This window comes from Benincasa hispida, chromosome 4 (genome assembly GCF_027475165.1).
Source record: "Benincasa hispida cultivar pf3 chromosome 4, pf3_genome.v1.1, whole genome shotgun sequence".
In the NCBI taxonomy this organism is placed as follows: Eukaryota; Viridiplantae; Streptophyta; class Magnoliopsida; order Cucurbitales; family Cucurbitaceae; genus Benincasa; species Benincasa hispida.
In genome coordinates, this window is record NC_143481.1 from 12,807,551 (window position 1) to 12,814,257 (window position 6,707).

Below are 6,707 nucleotides of genomic sequence, written 5' to 3' on the forward strand. Positions count from 1 at the left end.
AGGATAATTTTTTTCCAGAGGTTAATTTTAAAAGAACCTTCTCTTTTCCAAGTACTTCTATTGTGGCCGAGTTACTCATGAACACACATTCTCTGTCGGCAGTGTTCTCGTAATCATGGAAGAGCTCTCGGTTTGAACAAAAATGTCATGAAGCTCTGGTGTCAAGTACCCAATCAATTTTGTTTTCCACCAATCTACTTCCACAACAACCGTAATTACGTCACCTTGTTTAGCAAGATTAGCTTGTGGTGTGGGTTGTTGATTTGGTCTTCCTTTCCTTTGACTGCATTGGTAGGATTTGTGTCAGGTTTCTCATAAACATAGCAGATCAGTTTTTTCTTTTCAATCTTCCCACCAATAGTTTTGCGATGTCCATTCTTCTAGAAAGAATTATTTTTTTTCAGATTGCCTCTTATGATTTTTGAACCTGTCTTTATTAACAATAGAAGATTCAACCAAGGTAGCATTAACTGAATTTAGATTTCCAGAGATTAGCTTACCTTTTAGCCTGTTGGCTTCTTCTGTGCGCATGTGACTGATTAGCTCCTGGAGTGTCAAATCCTTCTTTTTGTGTTTTAGATGGCTTTTGTAGTCGCTCCAAGATGAGGGAAAATTTCTCAAGCAGCACATTAGCTTGTAGAATCTCACACATTTTCATGCTCTCGGCCAGAACGTTTGGCACTAAATTTTCATACATATGTATCTGCTCCACTACTGGTTTCTTGTCCATCATTTGAAATTGAAGCCATTTACCAACAACGTACTTTTTACGACCAACACCATCTTCTCTATATCGGGACTCCAATGTACTCCAAATTACCTTTGCTGATTTTTAGACTACAAACAAATCGAACATTGAATCTGTCATATGATTTAGTAGATGGCCGCGAACTGTTTTGTCGTCTTTCTGATACTTATCAAGATCAATTGCGACTGCTTTGATTGATCAGAAACATCAATAGGTTGAACGGAGGATTCTGGATTAGAGACAGTGCTCACTTTTTCAGTAGGCACTTCTGTAATGATGATGTAATCAATCTCCAGCTGCTCAAAGAAGATCAATAATTTCTGAGACCATCGGTGATAATTTGCTCCGTCAAGTGGTTCAAGCTTGGACAGATTAAGGAGAACCTTACCATTCTTGATTTACATATGTGATATTTGCTTTCAGATTGTTAAATCAGATGGCACGAATGTTGTTGCACTGTGGAAGAACTACTGTCCTGAAAGCAAATACGATGCAACCTTGGTGTTAATAGCTTAAGTCAGTTGCTCTCTAAGGTTAACGCATCCTCCAAATTCAGGCGTGCACTCACCGGAAAAAGGACTAGAATTGGAAAGAAGGTTGCACAGAACAATAGAAACAAAGTGGAGAAGGAAGAATAAAAGTGTTGTGTGTCTTCTTCACAAATCTGAACAAGATTATATAGGGGAGGAGGTGAGGACACCAGCAGATGGAACGGAATGGGTGGAAACGAAAAGGTCCGTTAACGGATGAAAACCAACGGTTAGAACCTCAAAGGTTTGATAACAGACAAAATCCTCAATAGTCAGTTAATGGACATAAATCAACGGACCAATAACGGATAGAATTCCAACGGTCAAAAGTCAACAATATTAAACAAAAATAAAAAGATAAGTAATAAAAATTTAATTCTTTTTTATGCAAACACAATTACTCAAACCCACCCATTTGACTAGATGGACAATGGCAATGCACATATGGTGAAAAGGCTATACTTCCACCATCAACTTACTTTGGATTCTTATGTAGAATGTCTTGGTATTTATATCCTCTAGGCAATTCTAAAACTATTCATGTGGGACAAAACTTCACACTCTCTTTTACTTTTCCTATGGGCTTAAGCCCAAAAAGTCATTTCCAATAATTTTTTGTCCTAAGTTTTGAAGAATGGTTTAAAAGATCTCCCTCTAAATAAAACCTTCAAATTTAATATTAAATAAATTGATAGAAGCCGATGTGGCTAGATGACATGGGAAAAAAATATATTTTTTAATCTTTCCCTTTTTTTTCTTGTCGGAAATAACATCTTTTACTTTTCATCTTACAAAACTATCACTTTTTTTAAAACTTGTTCAAATAGTTTTTTTGGGTCCATCTCGGTCGAGATCAAAATCTTTTTTGTAACGTTTGGTCCTTTTGGGCCTTTCTCGATACATCTCGTAGACTAAAGATATAGATTCTAATAATTTTTCTAAATATTATATAATATACCCAAATCTTATATCAAATCTAATATATTTTCATTTTTTTTTCGAAATTTTGTTATCTTTACTTAATATTATATCAAAATATTAAATAATTATTTAAATCTTTAACCTAATTTATAATTTCCAAATCAATTTACCAATTATTCCAAATGAATTTTTTTAAATGGATCTCAAGTGATTGATTTTTATTTTTAAATTTTAGGAAATATTAATTTTTTTAAAAAAAAGCTTTGGAAAATATATAAAATTTTGATATTAATATCGACAGATTAATACTAAAATTTTATATATTTTCGACATGTTACCTAATATTTTTTTGTAAAATTTGATCTTCCCAAAATTTTAAAATCAAAAGGAAATAATCCATCCGAAGAAAATTTAATTGATAAATTCACTTGGAAAATATAAATTTTTATAATTGTGGAGATATAAATTGGCTAAAAAATATGTAAAAATTGAATATAATATTTAGTAAAGATAAACGAATTTGGATAAAATTGGAAATATACAAGATTTGGTATAAGTTTTAGGTAGATCCATAATATTTGAAAAAATGAGGAGAATCCCGATATTAAATCTACATATATGTACTAAAAGGGCCAAAAAAACAGATAAATTATAAAAGGATATTTTTTAAAAAATTAAATGGTCGATCTAGTCCGAGATGTAAAAAAAACTATTTGAACGATTTTTTTTAAAATGATGTTGAAAACTTAAATGTGTTAAATCCGACAATTTCTCAAAAAACTGAGTGAGGATCGAATGAATCGTAATAGAGACTCTGAATTTATTGAGAAAATTTTGTGTGATGCTTTGCCGGTGAATCTTGTTGGAATAAATGGGGATTTGATGAGCCAATACAAAGAACTTGGGTATGGAAAATTTATAATGTTCATAATCCGTTCGATTGGATGAAGATAAGTTTGCAGTATAATAGAATTTGTGGGTTCTTCTTTCTTTTTATTCTTCTCTGGAATTTAGTATTAAGGATTAGATCTGATCATATTTGTTTAATTTTCTGCAACTTGTTATATTGTTGCGGTAATGGAGATCAAGGAGAGTACAACGAGAGAGAAGATGAAGGGGAGGAGAGAGAATATGAGAGATGATGGAGAAAGAAAGAGAAATATTAAAAAATATATTTTTTCCATGTCATTTGGCCACATCAGCCTCTATCAATTTTTTTATATTAAATTTAAATGTTTTATTTGAAGAGGGACCTTTTTTTTAACCTATTATTGAAAATTCATGGACTAAAATGACCAATTTAAAATATTATAGACTAAACGCATATATTCTTCGAAATTCAATGACTAAAAATGTATTCTTTTTTTAAAAAAAAAAAAATAAATAAATTAGACTCTTATAATTTGAAACATTAGGAACAACAATTTTATTCATGGGTTGAGTTTTGTTTCAATTCGATCCATATATTTCAAGATTAATAAATTTGGCTAGTGACACGATTGAGCCTCAAATCATAAATTGAATCAAGTTTGAGTAATTAATGCTCGGGTCAATAGCTCACTCCAATTTAAATTGGGCCTAGCCTAAGTTCAAGTTCAATTGTTGGCTCAAAAACTAATTAGGCCCAAGCCCAACTAAAACACTTAAAAAATCTAGAGGAAATGTATAGAATGGTCGTATTTTTCTTTATCTTGATAAAGAGTCAAAAAAAAAAAAAAAAAAAAAAAGTTTTGCCAATTAAAAAGATCTCTCTTTCATTCTTTCTTTCTTTATTTTTTTTCCATCTTTACGCTTTAATCAAATCGAACACCAACTGAATAACATAATCTGTAATTATTGATTCAATATAAAAAAATTTGGTCTAATTTAAAGATTCAAACTACTTAAAATAAATTAAAAGTAGAATTATAAAAGCAAAAGATTAGATCTTTATCTTTCTTCGTTTTTGTTTCTTCTGCAAATATTTTTTGGGATTTGAGGTTTTGCGATTTAGACTTTTTGTTATTATTATTATTATTATTATTTTATCAACATTGTTTTTCAAAATGACATAAATTTGCTAAATCCTCCTTAGAAAACACGAGCTCAAGTGAGCTGGGCCAGGTAGTACGACCATGATGGTTCGGTTTGAATTTTGATATTGTTGCAATTGAGAATCTTTCTTCATGTTTATGGGTTTTCTACCAATATATATTGTTCGTGAAAATTTAACTTTCAAAACAAGAGAGAACCAACCATTTGGTTGGAGAATCCCGCATTAGAAATTTTGGTGTTGGAAGTTTGGTTTATGTACTCTAATCTTGAGTTTTGGGTTTGGGTTCTAAGGGATAATCATGTTTTGGAGGGAGTGAGGAGATAAACCAATGTGGGTTTGGTGGACGTCTGGTCGGCAAGGGTGATTATTAATTTTAATAAAAATATTATTTTTATTGTTACCAAAAATAATGATCAAGTTCCAGATGACAAATCCGTGGAGGCCCAATCCCATGAACTCCAGAAGATAGTCCACCTAACAGAAGAACTGTTAGTCGCCATGATCACAGAAGTAAATGTGATTGGTGGTTGTGAAGGGTGGTGGATAGACATTGGTGCTACGCATGTCCGTCACGACCTTAGTCTCTTTAAAACTTATATTGAAACTAAGGATAAGAACATTCTGTTGGGGGATCACTACCCCACGAAAGTCATTGGAATTGGCGAGGTGGAACTGAAGTTTACCTCTGGGAAGACCCTTACGTTGAAGGACGTCCTGCACACTCTGGAGATAAGAAAGAATCTGGTCTCGGGCTATCTCCTCAACAAAGTCGGGTTTACTCAAACTATAGGGACAGACCTATATACCCTTACCAAAAATAATGTATTCGTAGAAAAAGGGTATGCAATTGAGGGAATGTTCAAATTAAATTTAGACCTTAATAAAATGAAATCTTCTATGTATATGTTGTGTTCTATGAATGTTTGGTATGCTAGACTCTATCATGTGAATAAGAATTTAATTAGTAACATGATTAGGCTGGAAATGATACCTAAGTTATCCACGAATGAATTTGATAAATGCAAGTATTGTAGTCAGGTTAAAATTACTAAAACTTTGCATAAATCTGTACTTAGAATTTCTAAGTCTCTAGATTTAATTCATTCTAATTTATGTGAATTTGATGGCATCTTGACTAGGAACAGTAAAAGATATTTCATTATTTTTATTGACGATTGCTCTAATTTTACTTTTGTATATTTGCTGGAAAACAAAAGTGATGTTTTTGATGCATTCGAATTATTTGTTTCTGAAGTAAAGAATCGTTTAATAGAAAGGTTAAAAGACTTCGTAGTGATAGGGGAACTGAGTACGACTCGGACAGTTTTATTGAGTTCTTTAACTCACATGAAATAATACACAAAAAAATCGTACCTTATTCTCCTGAAATGAACGGAAAAGCCGAAAGAAAAAATAGAACTTTAGCTGAGCTAGTAGTTGCTATTATACTTAGTTCAAGAGCCGCGTCTTATTGGTGGGTGAAATCATCCTTACCGTGTGTTATGTCCTAAATAGAATCCCAAAGTCTAGAAACAAAACTTCACCTTACGAAATTCTCAAGAATAAGAAATCGAACTTGTCTTATTTTAGAACATGGGATTGTGTAGCCTTTGTAAGGATTCCAGACCTAAAAAGGAGGAAGCTGGCTAGTAGAGCTTATGAGTACGTCTTTATAGGTTATGCCTTAAATAATAAAACCTGTAGGTTTTATGATCTAGTGAACCAAGTGATCATTGAGTTAAATGATACTGACTTCTTTGAAGAAAGATTTCCTTTTAAATCAAGGAATAGTGGAGGCTTGGGATTAAGTGGTCTAACCCCAATTAGAAATCCTAACCCTAGAGAGGAAACCGACCCAGAACATAGAAGAAGCAAAAGAGCTAGAACCGCCAAAGATTTCGGGAATGACTTCATGACCTATAATGTAGAAGAAGATCTTAAAGATCTAAAAGCTGTCATGTCCTCAGTAGATTCCAACCTATGGCAAGAAGCCATAAAGGATGAGATGGACTCACTTGAGTCAAGTAGGACTTGGCACTTAGTAGATCTACCCCCAGGTTGCAAGGCAATAAGGTGCAAATGGATCTTAAGGAGGAAACTTAGACCTGATGGAACTATTAACAGATTTAAAGCTAGGTCAGTGGCAAAGGCTTTAGACGAAGAGAAAAAGTAGATTTCTTTGATACATTCTCCCTTGTCACTAGAATTACCTCAATCCATGTCCTGTTTTCTCTGGCTACTCTTTATAATCTCGTAGTACATCAAATGGATGTAAAGAACGCTTTCCTAAATGGTGAACTTGAAGAAGAGATTTACATGGAACAACCTGAGGGTTTTGTAGTCCATGGTCAAGAAAATAAGGTGTGTAAATTAGACAAATCTCTCTATGGACTAAAACAAGCTCCTAAGGAATGACATGAAAAATTTGATGACCTTATCCTATCTAAAGGTTTCAAGGTTAATGAAAGTGACA